The sequence below is a fragment of the Drosophila mojavensis genome, unplaced genomic scaffold (genome assembly GCF_018153725.1).
Source record: "Drosophila mojavensis isolate 15081-1352.22 unplaced genomic scaffold, ASM1815372v1 contig_231, whole genome shotgun sequence".
NCBI classification, from domain to species: Eukaryota; Metazoa; Arthropoda; class Insecta; order Diptera; family Drosophilidae; genus Drosophila; species Drosophila mojavensis.
In genome coordinates, this window is record NW_025318772.1 from 3,168,397 (window position 1) to 3,181,233 (window position 12,837).

Consider the following 12,837-nt stretch of genomic DNA (forward strand, 5'->3'; position numbering starts at 1 on the left):
CAGTGTATTGCAGACCGAACGAAAGAGTGTCTGGCGAATTGGCAAAGTAACGGCACGCAACTAATCGCTATATACACTGCTTATATTCACGGGTGTATGTATGTATGTGATGCTGTCAATATATATATGCAAATATGTAGAAAGAAACGAAAATATCACGTCGGGGTCACCAAATGTTGAGCTATCGAGATTTTTCGAATAGCTTTAAATTATTAAACGATTGAATTTACTTAGTGATTAGTTTATTAGCGATTATTAGAGTTTACAGAGTTTATGTGATAGACGCGAGCAAGCGACTAGTCTGTCGTGCTGTCCGCTACTATGTTTGTAATAGTCAATCTAACACTGCATCTGCTCTAAACAAGAGTTAATTGCATACTAATTACAATGTACGCGAGCCGGCGGATTAAGCTGAGCCGGTGCGTGGGTGAAAGAGACAACGCAAAAGGGAGAGCGTGATCTCCGTTACAAATTCTCTTACATGATAACATATTCTATGAACTGCCGCTCTTAATTACAATGAAGCGATGATTGCTGAGCCCAACAAGGCCATTTCCCTATGCAAAGAAAAAACACACGAATTTACTTTCCTTTGTTCTCCCCGCCCAAATCAAAAAACAAATTTAAATGTGCGACAAAATAGGTAAGTTTACAAGGTAAGTATGAGAAACGACAAACAACGAGCTTTCATGGTAGAAAGTTAAGAAAACTTTGAGAAACAATATATATTTATTTCCAATATCAAAACAAAATATCTTAAGATGAAAACTTTAACATATTTGTTACTAGTTTTAATATGTCTTTAAGAAAATGAATCAAAACTCTCTATCTCTTAAAGATTTCATAAAAATTTGTGTTGGGAAATTTACCTTTACGGAAATAAAAATTATTGCATCAATGCAAAGCATTTTCCGCCAGAAAGAGAAAGACAGAAAGATAGATAGAAAGAGAACGAGAGAGAGAGAGAGATTTGTAGCATTTACGCGTCTATTCGAAAGACGCAACAAAAATACAATATAAAATATAAAATATAAAATATAAAATATAAAATATAAAATATAAAATATAAAATATAAAATATAAAATATAAAATATAAAATATAAAATATAAAATATAAAATATAACATATAAAATACCAAATAAAAAATACAAAATACAAAACATAAAATATATAAATTTATATATACTGCAAAGTTTTCATTAAATTTATCAAATGTATCTACCTACATTCAATCAAAATAAATAATATTTCTATTTAGAAAATAAAAATAATATATATGCCATTTCTTGAATATCTTGCATCCTGTTGTTGGCAACAGGACGAGAGTTGAGCTTAAACGACCGGAAGAAAAACCAGCAGCATATTTTGCCATTCTGTTTCGTGTCCTGTTTATTCAACGAAAATTTATATATGTGTGTGTAAACAAATTTGTTGTTACGGAATTTAAGCAAGCATCCGTGCTCGGGCGGGATTGAGTGGGACGCCTTTGTATTCATTTCACGTAATTCATTTCCTGATTGCACAAAGGCACTGGCGACATCCTTTTTGATTGATGCGTGTAAAGTCGCATTCAGTTGCCATGCAAAACGCACCAACAACGGCAACAGCAACAGCAGGAGCAGCAGCTGCCCGGCTCGGCCCGGCCCGCAACTCCCACGGCGAGCCCTTACATTCAGTGGACATATGCAAGCGTAGTGGCCAGCCAGGCGAGTGTCCTGCTGCGGACAGCTCATTTGACAATTTGATAAATGCAGGCGCATAAAATCTACAGCGTGTAACCAACCGGACGGGTCAAAAGCAGAGCCAGATGCCTGGTGGTTGGTGGCTAGTTGGCTGACTGGCAGGCGGCACCACATTGCTGGGACATTAAATTTTTGATATGATTTTATTACGGCACTCGTAAAGGCAAACATTTGATGCGTACATCATACGAACTGTTAGCCACACAACCATTTACCATTTACATAAAGCCAAAAGAGCCGCCAAACGGACAGCAGACAACAGACAACAGGAGACAGCGAATTGTTTATGCGGCCACGCATCAAAAGCCGCTTTCAGAAAGCAATTCAAATGCAAATTTACATAAGCCATTAAATTTTTTATCCATTGTGTTGTGTGTTGTTGTCGTGTTGGCCAACAGATGTTGGCCCCAACCCCGGGCTGCCCGGCGACGCTGCCTAGCTCGCTTGTCATGCCGTCAGCTAAGAGGACAGCGGTCGGAGCCAGGGAAAGGATCTCCGGGATACAGGTATAATCATAAAGGAGTTTGCTCGCTTTTGTTCGCCGAGCTACATAGCATTTTTATATGCCTTTCAACACAATATTTATAAAGATTGCGAGATTCTTTTTTTATTGTCGGCTTTCGTTTGCCTTTTATTCAACTTAAAGAAATCGCTTTTCGAATCATTTTTTGAAATACGCATAAATTCACATATTGAATATGTTTGACTCGTGTTTGACTCATGTTTGACTCGTGTTTGACTCATTTCTTGCTTTCAGTTACTAAATAGAAATGTGAAAGAGCTGAGACTGCATGGAACATAGATCACACTATATTGCATACTGGGAATCCGTTTATGCAATCTTTCCAAGCTTTTAAATACTTGAACAGATTTTTATTTGCATAGCATCAGCAGCTGTTCGCTGCAGTCTGACAGGGAGCAAGTCGGTGCACAGCTACAACTTAGTGAAAGCTCCCATTGTCGGAGCTGCCACGGACGTGGAAAGCATATAAAAACCGCGCACACTGGCGAAAAGCGTGCATGACAGGCAGCTGGCAGCGGGTTGTCGAGTCGAGTCGAGTCGAGAGTAGAGTAGATGGAGTGGAAAATATTGCAATTTTAAAATGCAAGCAAAGTCCATTAAAAAAGAAGAGGAAGTGGGCTCAACGGTGAGCAAAGGCCGGCCAGACGTGCTGCATGCCAATCAGGACAATTTACTGGCCAAAATTGGGCAGCAGTCCAGGCCACGTTTTGTGTGCAACTGATGTCGACAGCCATTAGCTAATTAAGCGCTCAAGGTGTCTCGCATACACACCCACACACAAAAAAGAGAGACAAAAGAACGTAAACAGCAGAAGCAACGAAAAGGAAAAACAAAACAAAAATGTATTATAGTATGAAAGGAAAAAAATAGAAATAAAAATACTTAAGGAATGCAAAAACTTGAGGCATACACTTAACACCTGGCTGGCGTTGAATATGAGATGGTGTTAAGAACTATTTGAGAAAAGACCGTGAAAGTGTGCATTAAATATGCATTGTGCAGCAATTTAATAAACTCAGCTTCAATTTAACTTTGCGCAAAGTTCTGGGCTGCTGTTGGCGGCGCCTGGTCTGAAATAACTCAGCATTTGATTCTCTCGCCAAACAACTTCAACTTTACTTTCATCTTTTATGTGTGGTGAATAGAGCATAAACGTGTTTAAAGTGAAATAAATGTATGGTGACTGGAAATAAACTGAAAGTTCTTAATGAGTCTTGGGCTTAGTTTATTCTCCCATGAAAATTTATTGCAGAATATATTTTGCATTTCACTCATAATCCTTAATTATAGCAAACTAGGAAAATACATCAACATATTTTGAGTTTCAACTAGAGCTCATTACAGAAAAATAACCCATTCAATTTGACAAATCTTAAGTTCATGCTGGAATATGAAAAGTAATTAGTTGCAGCTTTCATTAAATTGATGTCGTCTTAAGTTCCAACGAGTTAATTAAAAATCTAGCTGACTCTTGGCAATGGCCCAGAGGCAGAGCGAGACCGCAGAGTGTTTATGTTTATAAATGAGAATATTATAGAAATGATGAATGTGTCAGCAAAATTCACAATTCACACAACTCGCACAATGCAGACAAATGAATAAGGCATGAAGAAAGCTGAATAAGAGAAAGTAATGCAGTCGAGGACGGATGGAGACGCTTAAGCAGCCGTTGCTAGGAACCCTTCAGTCAATACACAGTAGGACTTACGGTTCTACTAGGCAATTTTTTTTTTTTTATACCCTGAACCCATTGAAAATGGGAAATCAGGGTATAATGGTTTTGTGAAAAGTATGTAACAGGCAGAAGGAATCATCGCAGACCCCATAAAGTATATATATTCCTGATCAGCACGACGAGCTGAGTCGATATAGCCCTGTCCGTCTGTCCGTCCGTCCGTCCGTCCGTCCGTCCGTCCGTCCGTATGAGCAAAAGAATCTCAGAAGATATAAGAGCTAGAGAGCTGAAATTTGGCATGCATACTCGTGTATACCATAGGCAGTACAAGTTTGCTTTATTTTTTTCGATAACTCGTCCGATAACTTTTTTATCGAGAATAATCGAAAAATCGACTTGGTTTTTTCAGCCTAATTTTAACACTTTTAGACCTGGAGACTTCAAATTTGGGTTGTATATAAAGTTAATGGATACAAAGATTTTGTAATTTACAGATTTTGGATACCACGCCCCCTTCTCCCCCAATTTGTAAAAAACGCATTTCAAGTACTAGAGTCTTGTGCTTTGGAATGTACACATATTTTAACCATATGATTACGCTCTGAAAGTTTCATTAAGATCGTATGTCTACAAAAGAAATTATTCAACAAATAAATTCTCATAATATTGCCCACATTGCAGCGCAGCCCAAGCGCAGTCGCTGCTAACTGCGCAGTCAGCAGAGCGCGTGCTTATAAGTGCATGTGTATGTATGTGTGCATAAAAGAAGTCCATACTGATTAGAATATCAGCTTGGAGGGTTCAGGGTATCTCCTAGTCGAGCAGTCTCGACTGGAGCCTTCTTACTTGTTATACCCTGAACCCATTTTCAATGGGAAATCAGGGTATAATGGTTTTGTTAAATGTATGTAACAGGCAGAAGGAAGCGTGGCAGACCCTATAAAGTATATATATTCTTGATCAGGGCGACGAGCTGAGTTGACTTAGCTCTGTCCGTCTGTCCGTATGCTTGAACGCGTCGATCTCAGAAGATATAAGAGTTAGAGACTTGACTTTTTTTCCTAGGTCCGTGTATAGCACGCGCATATCGAGTTTTGTTTTAAATATCGATAACTTGCCCCGTTATTTTGTTATCAATTAAAAACATTATCGAAAACCAGTAATAAAATTATATCTCCTACATCTTTAAAGCTAGAGTCTCCAAATGTTTTTATGTTTATGTATACTTATATGCATTTTATACAATTTCGGTTTTTGTCAAAATTTACCCCCCACCTCTAATTCACCCCCTCACCCTCACATTTGTAAAAGGCGTATTTCAAATACTAGAGACTTGTGCTTTGGCAAGAACATGCATATCTATGTTATATTCATAATAGATTCATCAAGATAGTCCATCCACAAGAAAAGTTATTAAACAATTAAGTTCTCATAGTCAGCGCACACTGCAGCCAATGCGTGCAATGCGTGCGTATGTATGTCTGTGTGTGTGCGTATATGTGTGCATATGCGAATAATTATTGAAATATCAGTTGCTCGAAGGGTTTAGGGGATCTTATAGTCGGGTAGTCTCGACTAGAACTTTCTTACTTGTTTTTCATTGACATTGTGAATCTGATTAGAGCCTGTTTTGTTAACCTACTAACTTGCCTACAAGCTGTGGCTCCTTGCCCTCGTGGAGTCTGCACCTCTGCCTCAAATGTCAACATTGTCGAGTAAGCAATTTGTATACCCAGCAAATGAGGGCATATATAGGTGGTAGCTGAAGCTTGTAACGGGATTTGTGGATAAAACTTTTCAATTGATTTTGTCTTAAGATGTTTTTACAATATGTAATATGTGCATTACTTATACATATACATATAAGGGAATTCTATATAATATATGCAATATCTATAGGGTATCTTAAAGCATGCTTTCCGCTTGACTATCAAATGCAAACGTGCTTCAGAGTTGAGCTTGTGGGCAACAGTTCCAGGAGAAGTTAAACCCAGCCATTACGGTCAAAAGTTACTCAATGTTCATTGACAAGCACACATACACACACATTCAGACACACCCACAGAGTTGTGCGTGCCTTAGCTTAGTTGCCAGATAATTGAAACAAGCTGGCTGCAAAATGTCTGTCGTGCCAGCTGCATTCTTGCAGGATAAAAGGATAAAAAAGAAAAGGGAAGCGTAATCAGAGATGATGAAGGTGCAAGCAAACCTATTTTATTACATCTTTAATTAAATGTAATAATTACTGTTGCTCGTGCTAGTCATTAAATACAATTAATTATATAAAATTATTGCACGCACATTTATATTATTTAATGTTTAATTTATTGACTTTGTGCATTATTAATATAAAGCTTTTAGCGCTCATTTTATCTCTTGTCATTATTAATTACAAATAATTTGTACCTTGCGCTAATTAGCTTGACATTTAAGGGCTGTTTGTACAGCTGGCAACCGGGGGTCAAAAGTAAGCTCATTCATACACACACACGCACACACACAGAGTCCGAACTGTAAATTGAATATGTGATTTTTCTCCGTGTTGTGATTGCTTCTTCATCGCATACGCATGCATTAAATATTATGTAATTTCCGGCAGCGAGGTAAACTTTTTAATTGGCACGCACTCATGAAAATTACCACCTGCCCGCGAAAAAATACTCACAGTTATGTTAAGCTCAGATATATATTCAACTCGTTTAAGGCAATGAGTTAATCAGAAAAATATCGTACCTATAGCACTAGATAAATTTTCACTTCATGCCCTTAACTTGAAAACAAAAATTATAAAAGATATATATATATATATTTACATATACATACATATATTCTTTTATATTCATTTGATACAGACCAGTTCTTAAAAAATTGAAAATAGATAAAATCATTTTTCTAATATCAATACTAGACCGACTTTCACACACATTATCCTCATTTCTCTCTTAAAAACTTTTAACAATTCGCTAAGTATCAGTTACTTGAGTCAAGAATGCCATAAAGTGTGTTCAAAAACCTATTAAGCCAATAGCTTAATGTCAGCTAAAAGCTATTCAGAAGCGAGTAAAAATAGTTGAAAGCATATTTCAGCTCACTTTATTTACTTTGCATACGCGTGGCACATTGTTGGCCGACATTTTATGGCATTTACCGCATGATAACAAAAAATTATTGATAAATAATATCAATTTGAGTCATGGTAACGGATGCAGCCACACACACACACACACACACACACACACACACGCACTCTGTTTTATGATGTGGATGCATGGATAAATGTGGATGCTTTGACACTGACTGAAACTGATGGATGGCACTTGTACTAACTTGACTAAGCTGCCAATCAGCTGGCCCTTAAGCACTTACCGCACGCTTATCGACTCTTTTGTCTATCTAAAATTCTAACGATTTTTATTTTCATTGGTTCACTGGAAACAGTATCATGATATAAGGGTGCCTCATATTTTATAGCACTTGATTGTGTTTTTTTCTTTTCTCTTCTGTTTTTTACACCCACTTTAAATGTGAAATACGTTCACTCTAGAAATTTTAATTTGCCCGCCTGAAAGTATGCTACACTTTAGTTCAAATATTACTTTGATAATCTAGAGCATTTGGTTGGCTTTATTACACGCAATTACGCAACTTTGCTACACATTTTTCACTCATTATTACATAATGAGCTCCGCATAGGGTCCGAGCGCACATTAAATATCATTTGGTCCGCTGCCTGAAATTGAACTGAAATTTAAATTTCCAAAAATTTGCAAGTCCCCAACAATTTCTCTTTCGCTACAGTTGCTTTCTGCCATTTCCCTTTACAGTTATAGTCAAATATATATAAATATATATATATATATACATCTGAAAGCTGGCCTGTGCTCTGACCATCACAGCGAGCGTATATAATAAGCAAACTCAGAATATTCTTCATAGCGAATTGTTAATACTCTCAGAGGAACTTAAATAGTTATGCTAGAAAATGCTTTCAAATGATATTATTATTTTTTTAATATGTAATATATTCACAACTCAAAAATATTAATTATTTTTATGTATTTATTATTTTAATTTTTCAAAAAGCTTTAATTTAGTTTTTTCTATTATTATTTTATTTAAAAAAAAAAAATACATTTTCTTTAATTCTTAACCATTTATTTAGGTCTTACGACTTTATCCACATGATCCTTGGCAACAGCAACGCAAAGCTAAGCCAAATTTTCAATTTGACTGGTACCAAGGAGACGTCGCTGCTGCTGTGGCTTTTACATTACATTTAACTTTTCTCGCCTTATATTTTATTCAAATGTTTTTGCCGCAGATAAGTTGCTGCTGCTTGAGTGCCTGACATTTCCCACTTGGCTGCCGTGAAAATGCTAAAGAAAAGCAGAGCCAGACGGATAGGGTGGACAAAAGGAAGAAAGAGGCTGAGAATGAGACAGACAGAGATGGAGAAAGAGAGCGAGGGAGGGAGAGTGTGAGATTGAATTGCAGACTGTGCGAAAGGCCAAGCAAGACCGGATTGTAACATTATCAAAAGCGTCCCAGCGCGCACTCATTGTCCACGCCGACGACTTGACACGCAGCCTCGTTCGACTCTCCGCTGTGCTCTGCTCTGCTCATTTCATTGAGAATGCCATGCCTTGCTATTTATGGGTCAAGGAGGATGTAGAATGCCCTCTTCCAAGCCAGCTCAATGACCATTAGGCGGATCTTCTAGTCCCAATTTGGAAACGTTTCTCGTTTTTGCTTCCCCCGCTCCAGGGCCAGGTGACCCGCCTAAGCTGCTGGTCAGCATAATGAGCGAATTATTTCAATTTATTTCACTCTTTGTTGTAATTACAGTTTTTTGTGAATGGTATCTTACAATAATTAAAGAGTTTAGACTAGGAACTAGGCCTTTTCTGCTTAGATATTTACTTAGAGATATGACATGGTATATAATATGACTTAATTATTTGGGGGAAAAATCAAAGAAATAGAAAACCCCGAGATTATTTATTACAAACTAACTTAAACACTAAATAATACTTAAAATTAAATGGCTATGCCAGTTCATTTATATGTGAATATGTTGATTCATGACACTTGGCTATGAAATTTTGCGATAGTCGCGATAATCTAATATCTACCAATTCAACATTGGCTCGACAGTGTAGATCTAACGTGGAATGATGCCAAGGAAGATTCAAAATAAGCTTCAAGATTTTATTTTGTGCGATTTGCAATTGACTTATGTGACATTTGGCTATATCTGACCAGACAGGTGCACCGTAAAAAGTAACTGATTGGAAAATTGACCTATACAAGAACATTTTGTTTTCTATGCTTAGCCTCGAGTTTCTATTTATAAAGGGATATAACGTACGAAGAATATGTTTGAGCTTTTTGTTTGTATTGGTTATATGGTCCTTGAATGTAAGTCTTCTGTCCAGTGTAATACCCAAGTACCTGACATTTGGATCCCACTTTATATATTCCGAGCCCAATCTGATGTCTGTTATTGGCACGTAGATGTCCTTTCGTTTTTTTGTGAAGAATATAGCCTTGGTCTTTTCTGGGCAGACTAAAATTTTCCATTGAGAGAAATATGTACCTAAAGAGTCATATGCTGTTTGGAGGTTTCGAACTATATCTGCAGAAAGAATTCCACCACAAAGAATTGCTGTATCGTCCGCAAAGACCGAGGTAGTGCAATGAGGTAATATTGGGAGATCAGAGGTATATATATTATATAGAATAGGGGATAGGCATGAGCCTTGGGGACAGCCTGCTGAGATGTTAACTGCTGTGGATGAAGCATTACCTAAATATACAATAAAAGATCTGTTTTTTAGATAACTTTGGATTATCTTTATGGCCGCAGGTGGGAAATTAAGATGTAGCATTTTGTGTATTAGGCCGTCATGCCACACTGAATCAAATGCGGCTTTGATATCTAGCAATACCATTCCCGTTGACATAGAACTAGAAAAATTATCTTTAATGATTTTTTTAATTCTATAAAGGGGCTGAACAGTATTGTGTTCGCTTCTGAATCCAAACTGGTGACTTGGAAGGATATTATTGGATTCAACAAAATGAGTTAATTTATCTTGGATAACCTTCTCTAGTATTTTGCTGACTGCCGACAAAAGACTAATAGGTCTGTATGACGAGAGCAACTCGACAGGCTTATTTTGTTTTGGAATAGGAACAACTTTAGCACATTTCCAGACAGAAGGGAAATAGCATAACTCTAGGCATTTATTGACTATGTAAGTAATAAACTTTATTCCCTTCGTAGGTAGGGTTTTTAAGCATATATTGTCAATTTTGTCAATACCTGGAGATTTCTTCTTCTTCAGCTTTTTCAGTATACCTTTTATGACGCTGGAGCTAACAAAGTAATCATTCAGCGGCTCTATAGATAATTGCGCGACTGAGAGGATTGAGGCATCGACAGCGGCTTTAGTTAGCGGATCACCGAGCCCAGCAGCTACGATATGATTTAGTCGAAAGGATTGAGCTAACGCCTCAGCCTTTTCTTCTTCTGTCGTGTGACTGATGTTATTATTGACTAATGTTGGGATATTTAAGTGTTTCTTTCTAACAATTTTGGAGAGTTTCCAAAAGGGGGAAGAACCTTTATCTAAGGCTGCAAGAGTGATATTCCAGGATTTATTTCTAAATTCTAGTATCGCTTTGGTGATTAGTTTATTTAACCATTTTAAAAGGATGAGATCGGACTGGTGACGATATCTCAGCCAGGTGCGCCGTCGTATGTTCCTACTCTTTATAAGGTTGAGAATGTTTTGCGGCAGTGGTTTTGGAGAAAATTTGATTTGTTTTTTTGGGATGCTAATATCTTTGGCTTCGCGAAGGACATCACTAAAAACATTAATCATATCATCAACATCTTCTGTGCGGCACATTAAGTTGGAGTTTAGGGGTGGAAGCGAATTTTTGACAAAACGGGCGAATCTTACCCAGTTTGCTCTTTTCACATCGAAGTAAAAGTAGTTTGCGGTAATGGCAGAATTGACAGATACCTCAAGCAGCACTGGAAGGTGATCAGAGTTTAATGTGTGTAGCACACGTGGGCTAGCTAGATAACCAGGACGATTAGTAAGGAAAAAATCTAAAGTTGAGGGTTGCCCGTGACTTCCTGCAGGGTAATATGTATGTTCAGAGGGATGCATTAGATAAAAGTTCCTGCAGTCTACCTTAGATTTGAGTAGATTACCCCACGAGTTCGCTCTAGAGCATCCCCACGACTGATGTCTGCAATTAAAATCCCCTCCCAGAATAAATGTTCCATTTGCACTACACAACTTATGTAAATCGGCCTGAAAAAGCTGTTTTTTCGAGGAATTTTCGCGGCCCCCTGGGAAATAGCATGAGTAAATGGACGTCTCAGTGCCATCACTAATGAAGATTTTTACGCCAATTGTTTCAATAATTTTAGTATTTGGGAGAGGTAGCAAAGAGTGGCGGATATTTTTTTTAATAAAGATTGCTACCCCTCCTCCTCTACTAGTCGTACGGTCGTTTCTGTAACAGCTATAATTACGAATCTTGAGGAAAATACTATTTTTTAACCAGGTTTCAGATACAAGGCAGATGTCAATGTCGTTGTTGAACAGGAAGTGACAAAATTCTTCTTTTTTGTTTTGAATGCCCCTGGCATTCCACGCAATGATCTTTACTTTGTCTAACATTAAGAAAGAAATTTGAAGGCAAGTGAGGTTATTACCTCAAACTGATCAGTCTTGGATTTACAATTTCTGAGATTACTAATGAGCTCAAAAGTAAGACTTTTTAGCTCGTCTAGCGAAAAGAGATCACTGCTTAACTCTGGTTGCCTGGCCCAGGTTGTCTTTAATGGTTCAGATATCTGTCCATTAAGAGTTGGGAAGGTTTTTACGCAGTTTAACTGTGGAGACTGTAATGGTGTTCTGACTACCCGTGCTTTGGTGACGCCCCTATCCCTTGACTTTATATAATTTATTCTGCCTGGGCACTCCACTGAATTAGACTTATGAGAGCCGTGACAATTTGCACACTTAACAGGTAACTTTTCTGAACACTCAATAGTTTTATGGTTTCCTGCGCAATTCATACAGTATGGTTTTACACTACAATAGGAAGATCCGTGCCCAAACATCTGGCAGTTATAGCACTGAGTCACGGTGTTTGGTCTGCGTCTTTGGTAGTCCCATTTGACTCTGATATGGTCAATGACAGAGTAGTTTTTCTTCAGCTCGTTTAGACTTGTTGATTTGTTGACAAAGTAAACTACATACAGCGAGAAATTACTATTGTTGGCTCGTTTCCTTTGAATAAACTTGACATCTGTACATTGAAGTCCCATTTGTGTAAGCTTGTTCCTAACCACATCAGCCGGAGTGTCATCAAGTCCCGTAAGCACCGCTTTGTATGGTTTATTGTGTTTTTTTGCAAAGGAGAAAAACTCATTTTTAGAGTTTTGCAGGTGGGTGCAGACATTGGCAAAATCCACCTCTTCTTCGCAGTGTAATTTAACTCCAATAGAAATTTTTCTAATTGAGTAGTCTTTGACATTTAGTAATTTGCAAATACCATGCAGTTGTTCAGCAGTAGTTTTAAGTACCGTAATAGGAGGAATGTGAGTTTTGGTTTTGTTGACAATTACTTCCTCACAGTTGTCGTTATCAGTTTCGTCATCCAGCGCTTGTAACGGTTGATAATAGTTGTTGTTGCTCTGCCGTTGACCAGTGTCCGTTTTTGGAACTTTTCTGCTCTGTGTTGGCGACATAGCGGCGCCAGCCAGACTAACTGTTCTCTTAATTTTGTTTTTGTTTTAAGTCGAAAGTGAAAGATAAGAATTTCGCTATCGCGGAGCGCTCACACGTGCGTACAGTTTGGCAGATCACA